This window comes from Mauremys mutica, chromosome 1, assembly GCF_020497125.1.
Source record: "Mauremys mutica isolate MM-2020 ecotype Southern chromosome 1, ASM2049712v1, whole genome shotgun sequence".
Taxonomy (NCBI): domain Eukaryota; kingdom Metazoa; phylum Chordata; order Testudines; family Geoemydidae; genus Mauremys; species Mauremys mutica.
Genome location: NC_059072.1, coordinates 78468508 through 78492470, shown reverse-complemented (window position 1 = coordinate 78492470; position 23963 = coordinate 78468508). Strand labels below are relative to the sequence as shown.

The 23963-nt window shown below is 37.4% G+C and overlaps 1 long non-coding RNA gene across 1 annotated transcript; it reads left to right on the top strand.

Annotated features, from left to right (window-relative positions):
- Nucleotides 1-9852: 9852 nt before the first annotated feature.
- On the top strand, nt 9853-23676 carry LOC123357272. Its single transcript, XR_006575525.1, has 3 exons — nt 9853-9989; nt 10895-10996; nt 22445-23676. It is a non-coding gene; the product is annotated as an uncharacterized LOC123357272 (long non-coding RNA).
- Nucleotides 23677-23963: the final 287 nt, after the last annotated feature.

The following is a 23963-nucleotide window of genomic DNA, read 5'->3' as shown; positions in this document are numbered from 1 at the left end:
AAGCTATCTTTTTTCTCATGTTGAATGTGTCTAACTTACACAGAGCATTATCTTAAATAGGTATCAGACTATTACTTAGATGCACAGCTTCACAGACTGGCCCTAAACCCTAGTTAGCTTTGCATCTTTTAATGTATGGCTTTGTTGATAATTTATTCAGAAAAATGTGTCTAGTGCCATAACCCTTGTATTTTTAAAAAACACTTTGTAAATTCTGCCTGGCAAGACAGGAAAAAAAATATCTAAGGATCAGATTCTGTCCCTCTTACTATGAGTAGTCATAGCAGTTCCAGTGAGATTACTCTGGGTGATATTCCAGGCATTAAGGGCCAGTGTCCAAGTCACAAAGGGGAAGACAAAGAATAAGGAAGATGGAAGAGTGGGTAGAGTGCACAGAAAAGCAGGCACAACAGTGATTAGATGTAGGAATGGGTATAGCTGTATAGAGCATTAAAACTGAGAATGAATTTGAACTGCTGGTGGAAAGTGACAGAGCTAGCATGGAACCTGAAGAACGAAAAGTGTGGCAGTCAGAGAGGCAGACAGATTTTCAATCTACCTAGTGCTTGGCAGCTAAAATAAAGGAGAGTGATGTTGTCAATAGTGGTGGAGAACAGAGGAAGTAGAAAGGAAGAAGGTTTGAGGAAGACAAATTTGGTTGTCAAAGATCTTCATGTTTCAGTTGCATGAGGAACAGGTTGGAACAGTTACAGAACTGAGGACCCAGGCCTCTGCAAACTAGCAGACAACATCTTAATTCAGTGAAGAAATATCTAACTTGTGTTCTCATGCAAGCTTAACTATTAACGTTCTTTGTTTTGAGGTTTCTAGAATCACTTTTTTTCTTAATTGTTTTTAATGTAATAATAGTACCTACCATAATGTAAAAAATGTAACAACATTACATTGCAAATTGAAAGGATTCCCCCACATCGCAATACCAGGCTACTCCAGGCTACTCCAGCAGGGCTGTATAATCCTTTTTGAAGTCATAGCCTGACTGCTTAATTTAATACGAGCACTTTGAGGGGAAGAGTTTAATGTGTTACTAATGTGTGGACTAGAAATTAAAACTTAAATTCAAGTTGGAATGTATCCTCATTTCATGGCTTACAACATATTTTGGTATCTTCGTTCATTTAAGCATGACGGAGTTCAAGACACCTCAGGGAGACTCTATTAAATAACATCAGTGCAGGCACATTTTAAAGTTAGTTCAGGCTAAGGTTAATCTCATTTTGATGTATCTGAAAAACTCTTCAAGGACTGCCAGACCTTCACTCCTCTGTTAGAGATAGAGAGGTTGATGGACCCAAATTCCACCTGATGATAAATCCTTTGGCTGGAATGTTTAATAGACCATATTCTGTACTGTTGTCTTCTAGAGAATATCAGAGGTGGCTTTAAATCCATTTCCACCTTGTGCATCTGGGGTGAAAATTTCAAAAGCAATCAGCATTTGCCTTACCCCCCTTCTTGTGAAGTCAGTGGGAGTTTTAACCTTGAATTGAAGGGAAGTAGACTATGGTCAACCCTAAGGGACTTCCAAAAGTGTCACCCTTGTTTATGAAGTCAGGTCCTGATCCAAAAGTCAATTAAAACAATCCCACTGACTTTCGTTGGCATTGGATCGTGCCCCCAAAATGAGTGTGTTCTTGTAGTCAGAGAAATTAAAGCAGGTAAAACACACTATAAAGGGGTACTAAAATAATGACAAGGCCATTAGCTGCTTTTTAAAAACTGTTGTTGGAAGAAAATATCAATATCCCTGCATCAAAATGTCTTGGCACTTCTTTCATGTGGATGTGACAGTGCGTAAAACCACACTTGATGCTGGTATAGAAAATAATGTACCTCATCACTCCAGCAAAGGTGGAAATAATGGCAGTTAGTGAGAATAGTGTGTGTGAACAGGGGAGATGATATAAAAGTTGCTGAGACTAACCAGTTCTCTCTTGAACCTCAGCAAGTATCAGCTTTCATGCCACAATACTAAAATTTTCAAGGATTAACTAAAATGTCTAATTTACTTTAGTGCCAAGAATTTTATTATTTTGTTTTAATATATCAACTTCTATTACTGTTGCTTAGACTATAGGCTGCTAAGAAAAGCAATAGGGCCCAAATTTGACTGATTTATAAAAGGTTTGATTATTGATGTAGCATACACGTTTAACAATTTGATTGTAATTAAATTGATGTCAATGGCAAAACTCCCAGTGACTCTAAGGGGGTCAGAATTTTATCCCAAAGAACTTGTTTAAAAAATTGAAAGGTGAGAGGCAAATAACAGCATGTGATTGAAAGCACCTGCCTTTCATTTCAGCTCCAAACTCTTTTACACAAATAATTTGAGCCAAACTATAATATATGAACCTATAGAACACCTTTCATCCAAGGCAGCCAAAGCAATTTACAAACACTGTGTCTTGCCTTTGTGGTAGTGTTTGTTATTTACAAATAAACGATTCCACTCCTAAAAAAGGAAACAAATATTGTTAAGGGAAGGTGATTCCATCACAAGCTAGAAAATCCATACAAGGTTCCTTCCTTGGTTATGTCTTAAGGCTGAATTGAGAGACAGACAGACACACATCATTGTAAGGTGTAGGTGGACATGAAGGACTGCAGTGTGTTCATTGGGTGTAAAATAACTCCTTTTACTGATATATTTAGGGCTAGTGAATCCTTCTAGTATGCTTTGCTTACCTAAATGAATGTTCTTGAGGACTTTGATTTTAATAACAGTAAGTTTGTCTGTTTTCAGAATAATGTTGAATGGGTGAAGGGATGAACATTAATAATAGAGTGTGGATTGGACTGTATATCTAGTAAAGCTGGCTATTGGTTTTTTAAGAGATTTAAATGCTCTATTTGGAGGACTGGGGCTGATATTCCAACCTCTAGTTAATTGGTCCTTCTTAATATGAACATTGTTGCATGGCGACCTTCATTTGCAACTTCCTAATGTTAATATTTGGTAGATTGAAGAGTGTACAGAGCTCTTAGGTGGACATCAGGCCCAAATGAGACTCAGCACTGTACTGTTAACTTTCTTATTCTTCACAAGAGCTGAGGAAACAACGAAGAATCGTGGGGGGGGGTGATAGTTTTTGGGTTGATCTCACTAAAACACAATAACAAGAAACAAAGAAGTAAAAAAAAGTGTGTTTTGGTTTCTTTATTGTCATTTTCTGAAAGGGTGAAACTCCTTCTTTTAAACAAACCCAGCTAAATTGCAAAATGTCATTTTGAAGCCAAAATAGATTTTTTTTTCTATGTTTTTTTCAAAACTATTTACTAAATTTAACCTGAATTCATGAATACTTTCTGTTGTCCTGAAACTGCATTTCTGGGCAAATAATTTGTCTGAAATCTAACCATACCCTAAACTTCACTTGGCAAGATTTTGAACGAAGTCTGAACTTTCCAGTTGATCTGCATACTCCAGGAACAAGCCTTTATCAATCTTGATGCCACTAAATCCTCATGGGTGCAATACTTTTACATTGTCTGTTTGCACACTTCTACAGTATGTTTCTATGCCAGTCTTGTTCCCAATGCTACACAACTAGATGACTTCACCTGAATGACTTTGCCTAGGATGGATCATCATCATTAAAGGTCATTTAAAGATGGAATTTCCATTCCATTGGAAATCTGGAAATTCTGAAAAAAAGGAATAAAAAGCAGAATTTCAAATTTTCGTGTGGAATGGAAATCAGAAAAAAAAATTAGAAATAAAACATTTTGTTTTGAAAACTTGGAATGAATTGACTCTGGGAGTCTAACCTCTCAAACTCCTAACTCAATTATGGCTCAGAGGTTCCTAACACCTTAGCTGACTATCAGAACCCTGCCTGTGATAAGTTTTCACAAAATACTTCAGGTCTGACAAATTGCCATATTCTGAAAAATCCCCATTTTGCTGGAAATTTCCCAATGGGCTGTAGTCAGCATCCCATAGATCTCCAGAGAGTGGGCCTGAGCTGTCAGGAGCTACAGTTTGCAGTAATTCTTCTGTTTTAGGGGGGGGAAGCCTCCTCCTCTTTTATCTATAACATATCATTGTGTCTCCTTGTGATTTTATGTCTGCTACCATTTATAGTATTTAATGATAATATGTGGTAGACATGGCCACCTAGAAACCCAGTCTATGAATGTCTATGCTTTAAGGTGTACTTATTGCAGTTTTCATTTTTCTGTGGTGAGCAAATTATAGCATACTAGCTCTAGGCCATACACACAGAGGCAACTGTCTTTGATGATTCTGTCTCTACAGTTAGCTGCTGTTTTTGCTTATTCTTCATGGTTTGATGTCTGTATCTGACTTGCCATTACCCAAATATTTGCAGTAAACTCCTGGGGGAACAAGAACACACACAAGTGGCTGACCCCAATACAGTAAAGATTGATATGCTTTTTTAATTGATAACTACAAGATATAATCTCAGAACATTCCAGGCATAAATAATCCTGTGAAATGTTGCACACATTTTCTTATCGTAAACAAAAAGCTGATCTGAGAGACTCAGTGGGCCATAAGTTTAAACAGAACTCAGTTGAGGAAATATTTACTCCCATTAAGAATGCAGTATTGTCTACACTAATAACAGCAATATAAAAAGGACATAAAGTATCAGTGTCATGGTTTTACCCTCACTTGAAACTGGGGGGTTTCAAGTTGAGGACCAGCATGTATCCCCCCCACCCTAAAATCCTAGGGTAGGTCCCCTTTTTGCCGCCACCACCCGGTCAATTACGTGGGCCGGGACACCCCTGTTTTCCCCCTGCCTCTTTCCAAAGACGTTCCCTGGGGAAACACAGATCAACTCACAGAGAGAGAAACCTTCCCCCTCCCCTCTCTGCCCGGAGATAAGTCTGTCTCACCACCGAGAGAGAGTTTCTTAGGCCCTCCCCCTGTATCCACAGTAGAGGGATTTAATCAAATCTTTATAAAAAGGATTTATTAAAAGAAAAACAAGAAAATACAGAATCTCTGAGTCCAAGCTGGACACTCATAGGGTATAACCTTGCTAAGTTCTGGAGAGAATCCTCTCTCCTTCTCAGTACAAACAATACAGGCAGAATTAAGAATAATCAATAGCAAACACACAGAATTGCAAACATAGGATTATAGATGAGGACACAAAGTACCTTTCTAATACTCCCTATTTTGACTAGAAGAAATTAGTTCAGAAAGATGGAAATTTGTAGCAGACTTGATTAAAACATCTGGACTCTTGTAACTCCAAACGGCTAAGAACAACACACACAGAAACAGAGGGAAAAAGTTCCCTCCTAGGAGTTTCAAATTCTCTTCCCTGATTGGTCCTCAGGTCAGGTGCCTACCAGGTACTATGTTTTAACCCTTTACTAACTACTTATGACAATCAGACACACTAAGGAAGAAAAATTCTGAGCCTGAATATCTAGCTAGTGTGGTGATGAAGTGGAAGTCACTGAGGTCCTTATCTAACTCTTGTTGAAGGCAATAAAAAGCCACCTATTAACTTCCAATGGGAGTTAGATCAAGCCCTAAATAAATTGAGGAGAAAAGTCCTGGAAATACTGAGTATTTCTTGTCCCTTAGAAAACAGCATTTAATAAAGTTGCTAGGGTCTCCATATCAGAGCCTAGAGTTGGCCATGGTCTATGTGTCTCAGATTAACATGATCAAATATTTTCCTATTTTGCAAATTGGTGGACCTGCCCCAAAGGTTGAGTTTTAGAAGACTGACAAAGGAGCCTGTAATAATCACATGTATGGAATACATTTAAGATTTCCCCTTATGGTGCAGCCTCAGATCATTAGTATATATCCAGGTCCTCAGAACTCTTCGCTTGCTTAAAGAAATGGGCTCTTATGTACTGGATAAGAAATTAAAACATTTTTTGACCAGCTAATTTAGTGCTAACAGATCCACCTACAATGGATCTCACCATTCTGGGGTAAAATGCATCTCAGCTTCCTTTGTGAACTTGTTAAGTTTGCCCCTTTTCGATATCAGACCTCCAGCAATCACCTCTGTATGGGTGCCCATGTCCCTCTCCTCCCTGACTGGGGATTTAGGCTTGAAGTTCCTCTGCAATTCACTGTAGTTCATCTGTGGTTTGCTTTTAACTCAAGAGCTATGATACTATCTACCTGTGACCAGCCAGCTTTCATAAAACACAATACATTTAATTTTGGGCAAAGCATTATGGAGAAAGCCAACAATAACAGTCTACATGTGTGCTAAGTTTACCAGGTGTCAACCATCTTTCACAAGGAAACAATGGCAGCTTTCCAGTCCTTCAAACCCTTCCAGGAGGGTTTCACGCTCTTGATTACAATCTCATGTCAATTATTAGATCTAAATGAGGGATCCCCAGCTATTTCAGGCTGACCCTCTATATTTAAAGCTTTTTGTCTCCTGAATCACTCTGAATCAAGTATATGCGGTTCACCCCAGAGAGGTGTCTGCATTGATCTAGTCATTTTAGACTTCGCTTTGTAGTATGAAGCCAATGTTAACTCTAACCTATTGTTAGCCATGCCCTACTGTATAGAGGTAAGAGTTTTCACCAAAAAGCGAGGGGGAAGTTTAAAAACCAAAGAATGCAATAAGATGTTTTGGTTTTTTAAAATTGTGTAGGACACAACCAATTAAACTGGCACATCAGGCTTAAACAATTAAAATCAAACTAATACCACATACAGTACCAGCAAGAATAATAATAGTGCTTATCTCTTCAAAGGAGCTTTAGTACAGCTCAAGAACACTTAGTCTTTCATTTTAAATGACTTCTTTAAAAAAGGCAAAAGACAGACGCCCACGCCTCTTAGCTTCTAGTAACCTCAGCCTTGAGCCAAATACGCTGTATTATGGAATTAATTAAATCTGTCTAAACAGAACACTCTATTAAAGTTATAGGACCAGGTTCCTAGTCCTTTATGGTTTACAGTTAGATAGCATGTTCGTTAGCTGGTGCTTGGTGCAGCTGTGGAAGACTAAGCCACCTTTCTGCATCCTCACAATTGTTACATTTCTTTTTTGTTGTATATGTTTTGGGTAACTTCTGTGAACAAAATCATCATCTTTCTTCTCCACCTTCCTTTCTCCTGCACCAGGCATCTTTAACTGAAATGGCTTATAAACATTTTGTTGTTGTTGTTCAAACCAGTTTCCTGACTAGTTTAACCTTTTGCTCACATTATTTCTGTGTGCCACTGGCAGTCACTGCCTTCATATACATGAATAAGCATTCCAAGTGCCAGCGGCTGCTAGCCAGAGATGAAGTGTGTCCTCAAGAAATTACCTAGAATGCATTTTTTCCTGTTTAGCTAAAATGAATTTCCCTTTGATGGCTAGTGGTGGTGTTGTCAACATTGCTAGAGGTGATCAAAAATGTTCCAACTTAAGTAAGTGTGTGTGTGTGTGTGTAAACTGAAATGTGTGTCAGGGTCAGTTTCAATGAATCTCCTAATTTAAAAAAAAATGGTTTTCAAAAATCTTGAAACATCCTGTTTTGATGCTTTTAAAAGAAACTCTTGATTTTTTTCATTTAGAAATTATAGTTAATTTGTACTTAAAAAAAAGTTAAAATGAAACATTCTGAAATTATCAAAATGAAATGTTTAGATTGACCAGCTCTAAATATTTTTGGATTGTTTGTGAAAATTTTCATGATTTTGACATTTGTCCTAATTCAGTATGGGAAATTAAACAACAACAAAACCACTCAAATTCTTGTGGGATGGGAAATCAGTTTCTTACATAGCTCTAAACATTTTTGCTATTTATCCAAGGTATCCATTGCTATGTTATGTAAGAACTGAACGCAGAAGCATAAACATGTCTTAGTGTTTGTGACTGGCTTAACATCATGTCTTGACAGAAGTGGTACACAATCCTTGAGCCAACCAACTGCCCATGGGTGAATTTCATCTAGCATTCATAGTTCTGAAGTACTGTAATCTGAAATGAGTAGGCTGTGGGTGTTTCCAAAAACACAAAGTGAAATACTCAATTGACTGACTGTTTTCTATAACAAAACAATTGCCATTATAATAACTCTTCTGTTATGTGATTATGTTTTTGATTGTTTTTCTCTTCCTGTTATCTTACTTCCCCCCTCAAACTTCTGTTTATTTTCACTCCAATAAGATGGTAGCAAATGTTTGAAACTCGTCTTATTTTCATTGGGTCCTATAGTTTGATAGCTTTTATGTTTGATGTACCCATTGTGTGCATTTTTCAAATGGAAAAAATCAAAATTCTGTGATGAAGTCCTGGCCCACTGAAATCAATGGCACCACTTCCAATGACTTCAGTGTGGACAGGATTTCACCATAGTGTTTAAAAATTCATTTATCTCTTAATCATTGGAACATTTAGGTATATAGTTAACTTAATTCATGTGAGTACTCCCATTGATATCAATAGTTGACATGCATGCAGGTGAACAAATGTTTCTACCACTATTGCCAAAATTGGTATGTAAGTATTCTTTTTATATTCAGTTTTGCTTTTGCTGGCTAGATTTTTCTTCTATCAGACTTTTTTGTTATTAGTTTCTTTTAAGTAGCTACTAGAATATAAAAAGGTGGCACTTCAAAGAAGATATTTTGGCAAATATATTCATAGTAAAAATGTATGTTTAATTCACTATATTTTGATATTACAGTAATTTGCCAGGTCTTGCATAGTTTACCTGCTGAAACATAGTAACATTTATTAATCTGCTCTTTTATGTTGGCACTTAAGAGTAAATGCATGCAGAAGAAAACATATTTTTCCTTATTTGGTGGCAGCTTAATATTACTGTTCATTTTTCTAGAGTTAATACAACTCTTTTGTCTAAGAAACATAGCTGTTTACACTGTAGTCATTCAGATATGAGACAGCTGTAAACAAATAGTGAATGGTTTGAATAATTCAGACTCTGTACTTATAAAGTTGTCCATGGCAGTAGTTCATGCTTGGTGTACTAAGAAAATAGAAGGAAAAAAGATTGCTCTAACAGGAGCAACTGAAAGTAACTGAGGCTTTGGAAACATGTTTATCTGAATCTTCAGAAATTATTATTTAAAATGTTATGGAATAATTTATCATAGCCTCATTAATACAAAATAGGCTTATAGTGATTGATAGAATGACTAGAAGTGCTGCAGACATTGGAGATGTAACGTATCCAACTCTTCATTAACAAGCAGAAGTGAGGGTAGAGTTGGATTTCAGAACCTACATTTCTGGTGTGTTTTTCTTTTCATGTTAAGAGCTGTCTCTCCCATAATGAAATTGCATACCTCCAGTTCACTGGGGATACATAATCATTTCTGAGAGAATGGATGAATGCAGGTGGGGAATGAACAAACACTTCTGAGAAGCATTTGAGCATTGGGTGGTGATGTCATATCACAGAGTAGATTATGCAAGTGTAATTAAAACTCCATGCATCTAATTAAGACAATACATATTAAAATAATGTTACTACAATGTAGATGGAAGAATGTAATAAAGGTCCTAATACAGCAGTCCTGATTTAACTTTTTTCTCTCTTCTTCTCTGATGTTCAGCCAAAAAAAAATTATTCCTGTAATTTCAGCTGCTAATGATTTCTACTTGGTCTGAGTAGATATGGACACATTCTCAGACCAGGTGTCAGTACTGAGGAGGCTTGTGTGACTGTAGGCAAATGGTTGCTATTTTAGCACACTAGAGGGAGTACAGGAAGTTGTTAATCATTCTCAGTAGCGGTTTTGAAGCACCATGGAAGTTTTTATTAAGGGCAGGCATTCCTGCATGTACATACCTACCCCCTTTGTTCAAGAGCTTCAGGCTTCTAACTATTAGTAATGATTCTGTTGGGGTACAAACATGGCAGCCATTTTGAGCACCAGTCAAATCCAGCCTACCCTACCACTGCAAGGAGCAGGTAGAGCTGCCTGAGGTAACAGACTGAATCTGTGGGTTGGATTTCATTAGTTTCCTGTAATTTTACAGGTTAGTTGGACCTTATTGTTCTGCAGCAGTTATATGCTAAGGTATCTGTACAATCCTTAGTCCCCAAAAGGAAAATAAATATTTTTATAGCAATGGCTTATAGTTAAGGGAATAGGGAAATTTGCTACTTGCCTAAAAGGCTGCTGCCTTACTCTTTTCATTCTGATAAGCAAGCTTAGAATTAAGTAAAAAGGGAAGATGTATTTGTGTGAATATATATATAATACACACACATAAGCATGACTCTGTGCCTTGACTTACAGAGCACCAATCAGATCTAGGCCAGCTCAGCTTGATCTTCTCTCTGCAGTCAGGGGTAACCCTGACTGAAGCTCTGTCTTGGATCTCAATACAGTTTCCTATAATTTTACAGACTTCAGTGGGATTGAGACGGGCAAAACACCATAAAGGAGGAATTGTAGACTAAAGGGAAATTTTTTGTGAGTTGTATTATATGAGTCAGGCTCACACAGTGACTTTTGTTAACACCTACAGTAATTGTCAGTTTTTCTTATTGGAAGCTATGTATGTGTTCAGTTTCATAGATGCTGAAATAATTGGTTAGGTGGTATAATTAAATGGTATTTATTTTTAAAAACTATATAAAACCAGAGTGAGCCTACTTGAAAACAGAAAATCAGTGATTGCATGACGTCCCAATCTCTATACTTATTTTTGTGAGGTTTAAAAAATATATTTTTCATTTTAAAGAAATATAATGGTTAGTTGATATTAGTCGAGCTAGGGTGCCATAAGAACAGTTTATCTTTGGAGTGTTATTCATTAAAATGGAATTTGGAAATTGCGGGGTGTGTGTGTAACTCTCTTATGGTAGAGGCTGGCACTGGATTCCTAAGAAGGAATAGAAAGTGTATCCTATTATAATTTCCACTTTTTGTATTTAGAGGGTTCCTGTACAAAATCCAGCTGTAGTTTCTCAGCAGAATGAATTTACTGTCTGTGCACATACCTGAAGTCATATTGAGGAATTCTGTAGCACAGAATTGGTAAGTAAATCAACCTACCTCCTTTATATGTAGGTTACATTTATTTGGGTAAAACTCATCAAACTCCTTAACTGAGGAATAGGCCTGGATGCTCGTTTTTCATAAGCAATAATTTGAAGTTAGCTTAGTTTCCAGTACTGTATATATCAAAGAAGGGGGTCCACTGTATAAATTGATAGTGATTATTTGCTTTTATCATACTTTTTCTGAGACTTTTTCTGGTATTAAAAACAGTGAAAATGAGACAGGCCTAACATGTCTTGTCTTGTCCTCATTCCTGTCTGATGAGTGGTTATATAGTATTCTCACCAAAAATCCTATCTAGGTGTTGAAGGATGGCAGTGTGGTACAGTAGATAGGGCACTGGGCTGGGGCTCAGGAAACCTAGGGTGGAATCCTATCCTCATTGAAGTAAATGGCAAAGCTCCCATGGACTTCAGTAGAGCCAGGATTTCTATTTCCAGCTGTGTCTGTCAGCTTAGGGCAAAGAGTGGTGACCATCTGTAATATGGGATAATAATACCTTGCTTAGATAGGCACGTGGAGATCTCTGGGTGAAAACAGCTATATAGGCCACCAGTGGAATGATGGGATTTTTGCCATTGATTTCCAAAGGAGCAGGATAAGAACTACATTTTCTTTCCAATTACTATCATTATTATAACAATACATCATTGAAAGGCACAGAGAAAAGCAGCCCATAACTGTCATCTTATGAAACACAATTTGCTGAGGCATAAAACCTCAGATTGGGTGTAAGTATTTTGTAAACTACTCACTTTGTTTTTTAAATATTGCTTGCATGCATCATCTTTAAATCATTTCCAGCCCTCTTCCATGCACCTGAACTTTGGAAGTATTTTCCTTTCCCTTGGTCCCACTCTGTTCTTCACAACGTTTAGTTTTTGGAATACCTTTTGTTAGTAATTTAGTCTTAAATTATTGCTGCACAGCAAAAAAGTTAGTTCTGAATCTGAAATCACTGTGGCAAATCCACAGCAATTCTAAATATAATTTTTTTTCTGAGTAATTATTTTCTACAATGATTTCTGACCTCAACTGTCTCTTATGCCTCATTTACTGTAAATTACTGTTTTGGGTGTGATATGGATATTTCAAAGAGAAATATATCTGACACTAGCTATTATATTTGTTGGTATTTGACACGCTGACAGGACTAGCTTAGGGAGTCTTCCCTATCTCACACCTGCAGTATTTCATAATGAGGCTGCAGATATTTGAGCTCTGGGAAAGAATAAACATTTAGGTGTTCTGGTGTGTGCTATGGCTTCTGTCCTGTCGTCCCAGTTTGCAAGCTAGCAACAATGATCATTCAAATGTCACTTGAGGAATTATGGGACCTGAGAAGGAAAAATGGAGGGAATCTTAACAAGAGATTCCAAACTCCCAGATCTCTACAGCCATAAACATTCCTCTCTTTAGGTTGACAATAAATGAGGGAAGAAGAACTTTGTTTGTCTGGACTCGGAAACAAAAGCTTTCCCCCAGGTTTTGTCTGAGTATTTGAGGGGATGGCAGAGTGAATGAGTGTCTAAGTAGTTCAGAAAACAGTTCCATAGCAGAGTCTGTCCTCGTGCAGTTTTCAGTATGTATTTTTGACATACTGATATGTTTTACTGTATATTAACAGTTCATTGGATAGCCTCCACATATTGTATCTGTTATAAACTACTCTTTGGAGCAATACAGTAGAACAGCAGTACACAGTTCCACTGTTCATGAGGTTGAAGTCCTAGAGGAAGAGGTGTCCTTTTTGTATCCTGGTTCATAAAGATTTTTGTAAGCCTTATTTACAATACCTTCATTATTTTTGGAAGTTATCCTACCTTAGGGTCCAAATTGATTTGAGGATTTGACAAATAGTGATTACTTTTTGAGTTGATTTCTTCTGAATTTTTATTGGGATTTTGAATAGTGATTAATGGTTTTGTTGGGTACCCAGCTAGAGACTTTGTAGAGTCCTAAATTCCAGAAAGGGCTGAGTAGTGCCCTCAGCAAATCAGGCCCCTTTATCATTTTGGGTACCCAAAATCTCTAGTCATGTTTGAAAATCTTGTCCTTTGGTCTTTCATTGTGAACTTTTATAAATTTATATTGTAAATATAAATTGTAAATTTATATAGATAATTGTAATAGAAAGGGGTAAGTTTAAACTATCAAAGGAAATTCCAGCTGTTTTAATGTTCTTAACAATTATTTCCTTTCATTTTTGTTGCCATTTCGCCATTTCCCCGCCCCCATCTCTAGTAAACAACCAGTGGCTATTAGAAATTAACTGATTAGCTCCAATGTTTATGCTAAGGTTTGTAGTCTTTCAGATTATTACAAAAGTGCATTAAAAATTAAATGATATTATGCAGGATAAGATGGTGAATTGTCAGTTTTTTCATGGAAGGAAGAGTGTTCAGTTTTTAAGGCTAGCAGGATATAACTACTTGTCTCATGCTGCTCTCCTCCACCGTTGCTTAGTAATACCATGTGGAGCACTGTAGTTAAAGTACCTTTATTTCTAAATTTGCTCAGCCTATGTTGCACTGAAAACATATCAATGTGCTTTCAGTATGTAAATATTTCTCAGGGTTAGGCTGTATCATGAGGCTCCAGGCAGATTTTCCAGTATGGCTCAGGACCTGGAGGCCTCCCACTGCAAGCTGTGGCAAATCAAGGATAGATATGTTGATCCAGGAATCTAAGCCTGGGACCACCAAAATCTGACACTTTCGATCTATCTGTGGAGTCACCGTTGCTGAGTTAGGCACAAGTGGTAGGGAGGCAGGGACTCAGCTTCCTCTCGGTTTAAATTTGAGAGGCAGTCAATGATTTCCCATAATACATAGCATGGCAACACACTAATGTTAAACCCAGAGAGACCAAATGTCAGGGAGGCAACGTGTGCCAGCACTTGCAGTAAAATGGTCTCTCTGAAGGTGTGCATGTGGCTGTCTGAATGAGGGGTGGGGTCTATGTGACTTCATTTCTGGGACACTGTGTGTGAAGAGGAAGCGGGAGGAGTGGGTGTGTGAGTGTGGGTTAGCCATGGGAGGAGTGAATGGGTGAATGATGCATGCATGAGAGACTGAGGGAAATGGAGTCAAGAAGGCAAAGTATGAGTCCGAAGGGAAGAACATAAGACTTAGATTGCAAGGCCTTTAGGGCAGGGCCATCTTTTAGTTCTGTGTTTATACAGTTCCTCACACAACGGGGTCCTGATCCATGATGAGATCCTAGACACTAATGCAATACAAATAATATCAAAAGGTGATGTGAGAGAATTTAAAAAGAAAATGAATTGGTGGAGAGAAAGGAAGTTAACGGAAAGGGATGATAGGGAGAGATTCATGATGGAAACTAGGTGGAAGGAAAAATGAAAATTATACAGGACAAGTGGAGAGAAGAATATGGGATTGTGGGGGAGGAAGAGAAGAAAATTGGACTTATTAAAATGCACATGGAAACAGAAAATTGGAGATGCGGTTTATACCAGAAGCAAAGGAAAATTGTAGCGAAGGAACAAAAGGGGGAAGAGGAGGAATAAAAGAGAGACACCTGCTTTGAACCAGATCCTCACCTGGTATAAAAGAGGGTAGCTCTATTGGCCTTAATGGAGATGAACAAATGTGCACCAGCTAATCTCTACTGAAGTTTCCACCAGGGCTGGATTTATATTTTATGTGCCCCTAGGCACAGCATCTTCAGTGCCCCTTTCCCCCCCCCTCCGCTATCCTTCCTCCCCTTGCCTATAGCTGACCTTTGTGTTACACAGTTTTAGAGAGGTAAGGTGCCCCTAGAACGCCAGCACCTAGGCACGTGCCTACTGTGCCTACTTAGAAATCCAGCCCTGTCCAGCAGAAGATCTGGCCCAGTACATCTACTTAAACTTTATTTTCAAAATGTTAAAATAAATATGCAAATGCCTTCCTTAAGATCAACCTAAAAGGATCCCCTTTGCACTTTTCCATTAAAACCTTTGCCCAATGAATTCATCTATATATGCTCTGTATAAGGCAGCCCATCACCAGCCCACAACAAAGTATTGTTCCCCTTAAACTGCAGTGTTAAAAATGGAAAGGACTGTCTCTTCTGGGAAAATAGTTGTGAAATATTTAGACTGCTCTGGAATATGAAATGAGAATAGTCTCTAATGATAAAGAATCTTTCTTGGGGGACAATAGGGAATCTAATCCAATTTAAACTGATAAGTGTAGTCAGTACTTTCATGCATAAACTGCCACATTATCAATATTTCTTTTAAAAGGGAGAAAATTATGAGAGGAGCATAATTATAATCCTTTGAGAATCCAGACCCAGCCCTGCTGTGAGATAAATCACTTTTTGAAGAAAAATATCAAATTCATCCTCATTAGCTTGCTCTATGTAATGTGTGTACAGTAGTAAAGTATATCATTTAAGTAAAAATCTGTTCCTGGCAGGCTGACAAAAGTAATTTAAAAACTGTCTTTGTAATTATCTCAGCCATGGTAAGCAGAAATGTTTTATCCAAACACAGTTTAGAAGATAGGGGTTGTGAGCGCTGTATTATAGATTTAAAGAGCTGTATTAATAATCAGTAATATTAGTGGTAATAAATGGATAGCATCATTGGCAGCTGAGTTGTTAGCTCAGGCAGTAAAGAATCACGAATTAAGATCTAGAGGTCCCAGGTTCTATCTCTGCTACTAACAGCCCACCTAGAGGCATCGGTGTTACATATGGAAGACCCAGTGACTATTGCGGTAAGATTTTGAGAATTTTAGTCTCTGGCTCCCAGAGGCAGACATATGTGCCTGGCCTGAGCCCCTTCAACAAGTTGTTGCATGAAACCAGATTTCAGGATTGTGGCCTTAGCTAGTTCTGTCAAGTTCTCTAGCCAGACAATGTTTCTGTGATGCATTGTAACAAAATTGGCCAATGTTAATCTTTTAAATATTTGCACGTATGCTTTTTTAAAGCTGATGGTTTTTCTCCCAGTCCAGACAACCATGTAGTGTGTCTGAACTGCAGTGTGGGCATAAAAATTTCTAGGTAAATATAAGTAGGGTTTGCCTGAAATTATAAAAGGAAAGTAAATTCAACTCTGCGTAAGAAGATTATTTTCCAAGGTAGGAAGAGCCAGTGAGGAAGTTTGTTTGAAATATACATAGATAATGTATAATAGCATGGGAAATTATGGAGACTGGAACAATCTTACGTACTTTAATATATGCTATAACAGAAAACAACTAAACTGAGGGTTTTTTTGTATTTAGATATTATAGGAAACATCCCCTTCATTGGCAGGAAGATGGACTGGATGGTCTGATTACTATGATTCTAATATACTGAACAGACTTGAGGCTGTGTATTGTAAACCTCTGACATGTTTACATCAGTTTTTATGGGAACTATTGTTGAGCTTGTTTCTATGCACACTACATGTTCTCACTTGAAAAATATCTCACTTAGACCTCTCATAAGGAGACCAAAAGATGCACAGATCTGACTGTTACTAAGATTTCCAGGTATGTGTGGTACCATGTGCAGTCTAAAAATATTCTGTGACTTCAAAAGACAGTCCCAGGTTAAAGAGCTTATTGCAGTGTGTCATGTTTAGTCTGTAAATCTTTAATCAACTTTTTTTTGTTTTTCATCTCATTCTTTAAATAGGTTTATTTTTATGAAATAGTAGCAATGTTAAGGCTGCACAGTTAATTACACAAGTTGGACAGTGGCAAAGTTCAGGTTGCGGACAACTATACCTGTTACCACTTTCATAGATTCCAAGGCCAGAAGGTACCATTGTGATCATGTAGTTTGACCTCCATTATAGAATAGGTGAAGATAATTCCTAAAACATGTATCTTTTTAGAAGAACAGCTAGTCTTGATTTTAAAAACTGTTAGTGTTGGAGAATCCACCATGATCCTTGGTAAGTTGTTCCACTGGTTCATTACTCTGACTGCTAAAAATGTATCCCTTATTTCCAGTCTGAATTTGTCTAGCATCAACTTCCAGACATTGGATCGTGTTACACCTTTCTCTGCCAGATTGAAGAGCCCATTATTAACTATTTGTTCCCTGTTTAAGTACTTATAGACTGTAATCAAGTCACCCCTTAACCTTCTCTTCATTAAGCTACATAGATTGAGCTCATTGAGTCACCATAAGGCACATCTTCTAATCCTTTAATCATTTTCATGGCTCTTCTCTGAACCGTCTCCAATTTGTAAACATCTTTCTTGAATTCTGGGCACCAGAACTGGACACCATATTTCAGCAGTGGTTGAAGAGGTAAAATAACCTCTCTACTCCTACTTGAGATTCCCCTGTTTATGCATCCCAGGATTGCATTAGCTCTTTTGGCCATAGCATCACACTGGGAGCTCATGTTCAGCTGATTATCACTGTGACCCCCCAAATCTTTTTCAGAATCATTGCTTCCTAAGATAGTCTCCATCCTGTAAGTTTGGCCTACGTTCTTTGTTCTTAGATGAATAGATTTACATTTAGCCATATTTAAAATACATATTGTTTGCTTGCATACAGTTTACAAAGTGACCTAAATGACACTGAATCAGTGCCCTGTTCTCTCATTATTGACCACTCCTCCAATGTTTGTGTCATCTGAAAACTTATCAGTGATGATTTTGTGTTTTCTTTCAAGATCATTGATAAAAATGTTAAATAGCATAGGGCCCAAAACCAAGCCCTCTGGCACCCCACTGGAAACATGCCCGGTTGATGTATTCCCCATTTGCAATTGCACTTTGAAATCTATCAGTTAGCCAATTCTTTATTTAATATGTGCCATATGAATTGTTTTAATTGTTTAATCGAAATATACAGTACCAAGTAAACACCATATAGAAATCTATTACATCATCAACACTATTACCTTTATCATCCGAACATGTCATCTCATCCAAAAAAAAGTCAAGTTAGACAGGATACATTTTCTATAAACCCATGTTGATCTGCATTAATTATATTACCCTAATTTAAATCTTTATTAATATTAGCAAATGTTTGACAACCACACAGGCCTTTCCTTAGGGGACTGAGAGAGTTAGCTATAAAAATAACATACTCTGATTCAGCAATGTGTTTAAGCATGTACCCAACTAATCACATAAGTAGTCCCCTTGACTTGGTTGAGACTAGTCATGTAGCAGTATAGTTTCGGACTCTCTAGTATGGCCAAAAATGGTCTAGTTTTATTGCATGCTATGAATTTTTGAGTTCATGGATGGGTGGATGAGAACAATGCACAACAGAAGGGATTTAGGCCTATCTACACTGCAATCAGGAGATAGGATTGCTGCAGGTGTAGGCATATCTCATCTAGCTTTGACTGAGCTATCCTGCTAAAAATAGCAATATAGCCACTACAGCAAAGGTGATGGCATGAGTTAACTTCCAGTGTGTGTATCTTGAGCTCTGGGAGGGACTATATTCCGGCAGCCAGCCAGTGCCATGGCTGCAGCACTACTTTTAGCAAGCTTTTTGGGTATGCCTGTGTGCTGCCGAATAGACGTACCCCTAGTGAATAACCTAGCATGAAAAGGGAGGAAATGTATAAGCAGTAATGTACAAGCACTAAAGCTTTTCCCTATGTGGCTGCTGTATTAAAATAAATAAGTTAAAGCTAAATAATTACAGGGTTAAAAGAGATAAAACGGGAGAAGAGTGACTGACTGATTTCCAGTACTCACTTGAGAAAAATCCTAACTTGCAAGTCACTAAGGGTATGTCTATACTACCTGCTGGATCGCGGGCTGTGATCGATCCAGCAGGGGTTGATTTATTGCATCTAGTCTAGACGCAATAAATTGCCCCCCCCCCCGAGTGCTCTCCCGTCGACTCCGGTACTCCACCGGCGCGAGAGGCACAGGCGGAGTCGGCGGGGGAGTGGCAGCAGTCGAGTCACCACAGTGAAGACACCGTGGTGAGTAGATCTAAGTACGTCAACTTCAGCTACATTATTCACGTAGCTAACGTTGTGTAACTTAGATCGATTTTTTTTTCCCCCCCTCCACCCCGCCCAGTGTAGATCAGGCCTAGGCATGTCACTGTTTAGCCCGGCATCTCCCAGGGGTCTAAATATCAAAGCACTTAAGCATGTGCTTAACTGTAAGACTTGGTCTTAAAAGGGCAAAAATATCAATTTTAGTTAATACCATTTTTAGATGTTCTTGATACCCCTTTCAAGTTATAGTCTCTGGTTCTAGGCTTTAAACAGGCTTGTTCAGGCTTAATTTCTGGTGTATCACAATACGTTTTAAAAGCATTTGAAAGGTACTATATAAATGCCAAAGTATTGCTATTATTGTTCAGCTTTGCTTTTAATATATATTTGAAGACATATTATACTCTTAAATCTAGAGGGTGTTTGAGTGCAGAATTTTGGTCAGGTTTGTCCCAAAGCTTGACTAAAGTAACAATATACTCATGCAATTTTATACAACTAAATTACAGTTTTGTTAAATAACAACTTAACTTGCATTATGGTCTCCCCAAGCTGTCCATCCACTGAGTTCAATGTTCAGTCTTCACATTTTGGAATACAAGTTGATTTTTCCCTTTTTTAAAAGCAGTGTGTTTGCCATGTTATTGCAATATATAATATCTAATCCTATCTTGATCTACAACAAGTCAGCACTATACTCAATATATGCAGTAGTTACCCCTGAAATTCAATTGTTTTTGGTTGCTCTCCTTTCATTGCATCTGATGATCTCCTCTCATTGAACAATAGATCCTCTTTGCACAGTGTGTCTTCACAAAGATCCTCTCTTTGCAGCTTGACATCCCACTCTGTTGCCTATTGAGTGATATATTTCTGTTCAGGGCTTCACTGATTATTTTACCTTTGCTTTTACTTTTGATGCAGTTTTCCTGCTCTCCTTCTGTCCCTTACATGGAGTTAACTGGTACCAGCATATGGTTTAGAGGTTAAAAGAAACATGACGGAATGAATATGTTGTCTTAAAAGTTGACTTGAGAGAGGTTATGGAAAATATTTTTTTTCCTTAAATAAACCACATGGCTTACACCACTCAAAACCTCTTTTTGCACCTGTACCCCCTTCTTTGCTATCTGGAAAGGATACAATAATACTCAAAGGAGCCTTGCTGACACTAGTACAACCTTAATCTATTATACATTTTCTGAATAACTAAAAATACATAAAATACTTTCTAAACTGAATAAACTATGTTCAACAAATTTGCCCAAAAGGCTGATGCATAATTTAAGGCTGCCTGAGGGAAGCTTCAATTGGTGCTCTGGCAATTTGTTCATGTTTTCCTGACTTATCACAAAGTGAATTAGAAAATGAAATCTGACTTTGTTTAATGTAGCAAGTTTTTATATTTATACTGTCTACCGGTGATATGCAGAATGTGGCTAGTATATTTTAAATATCTAATAAAGTCTGACCATGAAAGCATTTCAAGACTTTGCAGTAAGGAGCAAGACATAAATACTTCAGTGATGCGTGGTAATGAAAAACATAAAATGTTTTAAAAGTGTGAATGTTGATTGGACTGACCAACAACAACGTCTAGGAAAATCTCTAGAGGCTTCCCAAAGCCCTGCAAACAACATCAGCTTAAGGTCCTTCCTATACTCAAACAGCAAGTAGCTGGTACAAAAATTATCCAGCATCCTATACCATTATTCCTGGCTTATGTTTACCTTCACTACTGCAAGAACCACATTTATGATCTTTATAGAATTAGGGTTACTAAGAAAGATAAGGCTGATAGTATTGCCCCAGAGACAAAGGGACAAAGCTACTTACCTTACTGCAGATAAATCCATGTTTCCTGCTTTGCATAGGATGGTAATGATACCAAAAACTGTTTGTTACACAAGCCTTTATTAGAATGTTCATATTTTTCGGTTGAATTAGTGTTGACTGTTTTATTTATTGGTGTGATCATGAATGCTGACAGATTAAGAGCCCTGGCTACAGCCAGACACAACTTTGCCAATGTGCTTCAGTCCATTCTTCTGCAACACCTCTACTATTCCAATACCGAGGCCTCTTAGAACAGAGACTGCCAGGTGTGCCAAATTGTGCAGTGCGGTGGAATGATGATTAACCATTGGGTTCATGATGACCCCACAAAGGTCTCTGATCTGTGTTTTATTATAAATGATTAAACGCAGGTGTCCAAACACAAAGGACTGATGAATCAATCCAGTGAACCCACTGTCTCTCAGACTTGACTTCTTGAACACTCAAAATCACAGTCAATTTTGAAACTTTTAACTTTTAGCATTTTCAGGGCCTGGGCATCACATGTTGTTATAGCTGTCTCAGTAGTGGCAGTATCCTTGGACCTTGGTGTGTATATACCTCATGTCATCTTTTATTGCCTGTTAATAATTTTCATGTCTTCATTTCCTAGCTGAGAGAAGAGTTTTTAATGTGCTGAAGAAACACTCAAAGACAGGGAAACAGTGAGGTCTTTACAGATGTAAATCAGAATGTAAATGGCCAAGCATATAGGCAAGAGAGAGTGAGTGTAGATTTTTGTGTCAACTAGAAAACCTAAACTTTTCAACTTCAACTACCTCTAGTGTTTGGTTTTCAGTTGGGGAACACAATGTTTCCCCCCACCCCATTGTTTGCAGAGGAAAATATAATCAGGAAGTAATTCTTCCAATAAATATTTATATTCGATGACAGGAGTGTTGCAGAATCATTACTCCTATTTCCATTCCTGTGCTCTTCTCTGCACTTGTAAGCAATCCTGTAGCATGATTCTGCTTTGATTTACTGTATTAAACTTCAAGTAGATTCTATATTTTAGTTACTTGAAATACTTGAATTATTTATTTCCATTTGTTTAGGTTCAGTTTTATGATCTCAAGTGCCATTGACATTGTCAAGTGGGTGCCACATGGTTGAAATTTTAACAGCTCCATTGCTTCTGTGAAATGTACTTTTGTGTTTGGCTTATTATGCATAAGGGTCCTCAGGAAAAGTATAGCAAGCATAAAAGGGAAGCCCTATTCTGGCATGTAATGACTTTGGGGGAAAACAAATTCAAAAGTGCTTAAGTCCCATTGAAAGTCAATGGGACTTAAGCTCCTAAGTCACATACATACTTCAAAAAAGTCACCTTTTATCTCTCAATAGACACCTTTGTACATATGATTTGGCTACTGTTTATAAAACTGAAAATGTACTACGCAGTGGTCTCACGCTTTGTTCAAAGTACTTTTCTACTCACCAGTTACTGATGAAGAAAGACAACAAATAAGGTATTTTCTAGTGTGAGAGGGGAAAAAATATGTTTTCTGTATCTCCTTCATTTGGCTCAGATTTTAAAACTACTAAGAACCTGAAATTTCCAAAAATAATAAAAGGAACAGTGATGTAAATAAGTCTAACACACACAATGTTGGATTCACACAATATTTTCATTATTTTTCATATAGGTAAATCACAAATAAAAGAAGGGCATATTTGGAAGTTAGTTGCCTACTCCATATGAACTGGTAAGAGGGAGCAGTAAAGGGAAAAGGACCTTGTATGCCAGTTTTCTTAAATAATCTGATTGAATACTACAATAAATGTGTGGATCAGGAACAGTGGACTGGATTCTCCATGGCATAGTTACTTGTCTAGTTATTAATATTTGTGTAAAGGGAGCATATAATGTTGCATTTTGGATTTGTAATATTTTATATGCAATTTGTTCACCCTTTGCAATGTGTAAATGACTACATCTAGTACAGGATGGTGCTATATCTATCTGGGCATCTATATTTAAATTGTGTATACATGCTTGAGTACATTTTTATTACATTTTGTTACACTGAGATTTAGGCTCTCAAACTTTTTTTTTTTTTGCTCTTGAGATGTAACTTCCTATGTATAAATTGTTTTTCATGTAACTTATTCAGAATGCATGAATATTACTTATGAATATAAATTTGCACTGCATTATGCTCCATATATATATCCAGTGGTGAATCTCTTGAATGTGCTTACATTGGGTGCATTCTATTATTTTATCATAAAGTATTGATGAAGACTCAAATTGTATTATGCCCCAGAACTATTGAAGGAGCTACTATAACTCTTTGGGAATCAGAAAAATGGCTCTTATTTCTAGAAGATTTATGTTGAAATTCTGCTGAGTAAAGTGCACAAGGCCTTCTTTGCTTGTTCCATCTCTGCTTTTGGGCTTTAAACCTCAAAATGCTTCAAGTATTTTGACAGAGTAATACTGAGTTTCAGGAAACAGTAAATGTCTGGACTGGCTCGTTTTACATGAAGAAAATGAGCAAAATGCTAGTAGAATTAATTCTAAGAGATTAGAGCCCTTAAGCAATAACAAATGTTGCTAGTAGTGATGGTTGTAGTATGCTCTAAAGACGTTACAGGTCTCCATATAGTATAGGCCAGCATCTGTGTTGTGTGGGTGGTTATCACATATTCTGCTGTTTTTGTAGCCATTCTGAATAGCAACTCATGGTCTGGCACATGGGGAGAGGTGAAAACTTGCTGACAGTATGTTTGTGATTCCTGCATTTAAATTCTCCCTGAGCATCAAACTTCAGTCTGTTGACTGCAGCTGAGACTCAGCATACAGTCTTGATGAATGGCTAGTCAAACCTTCAGAGTAAAGTGAAAGAAAATGTAAAAAAAACTAAAACCCATCACCACCATAAATTCTTCACAAAATAAAATATACTATGAAATCCTCCAATGATGCTGTGAAATATAATTTGATATGGAAGAGGTTTGATTGTTCAGCTCTCCAGTTCATCTTGAGAGTATGGTGTATGTTATCCATTGGTTCCACTGTAACAACATAGTAGCTTTAAAGTGATCATATATGACCTCTAATGAGGACATACGAATTTCAGCTATTACTGTTGAGGCGAAGATCAGGCTTTAGCTGGATCAAGACTGAATTACTTCTTACTGTTAGAGAGAAGCCCTTTTGCA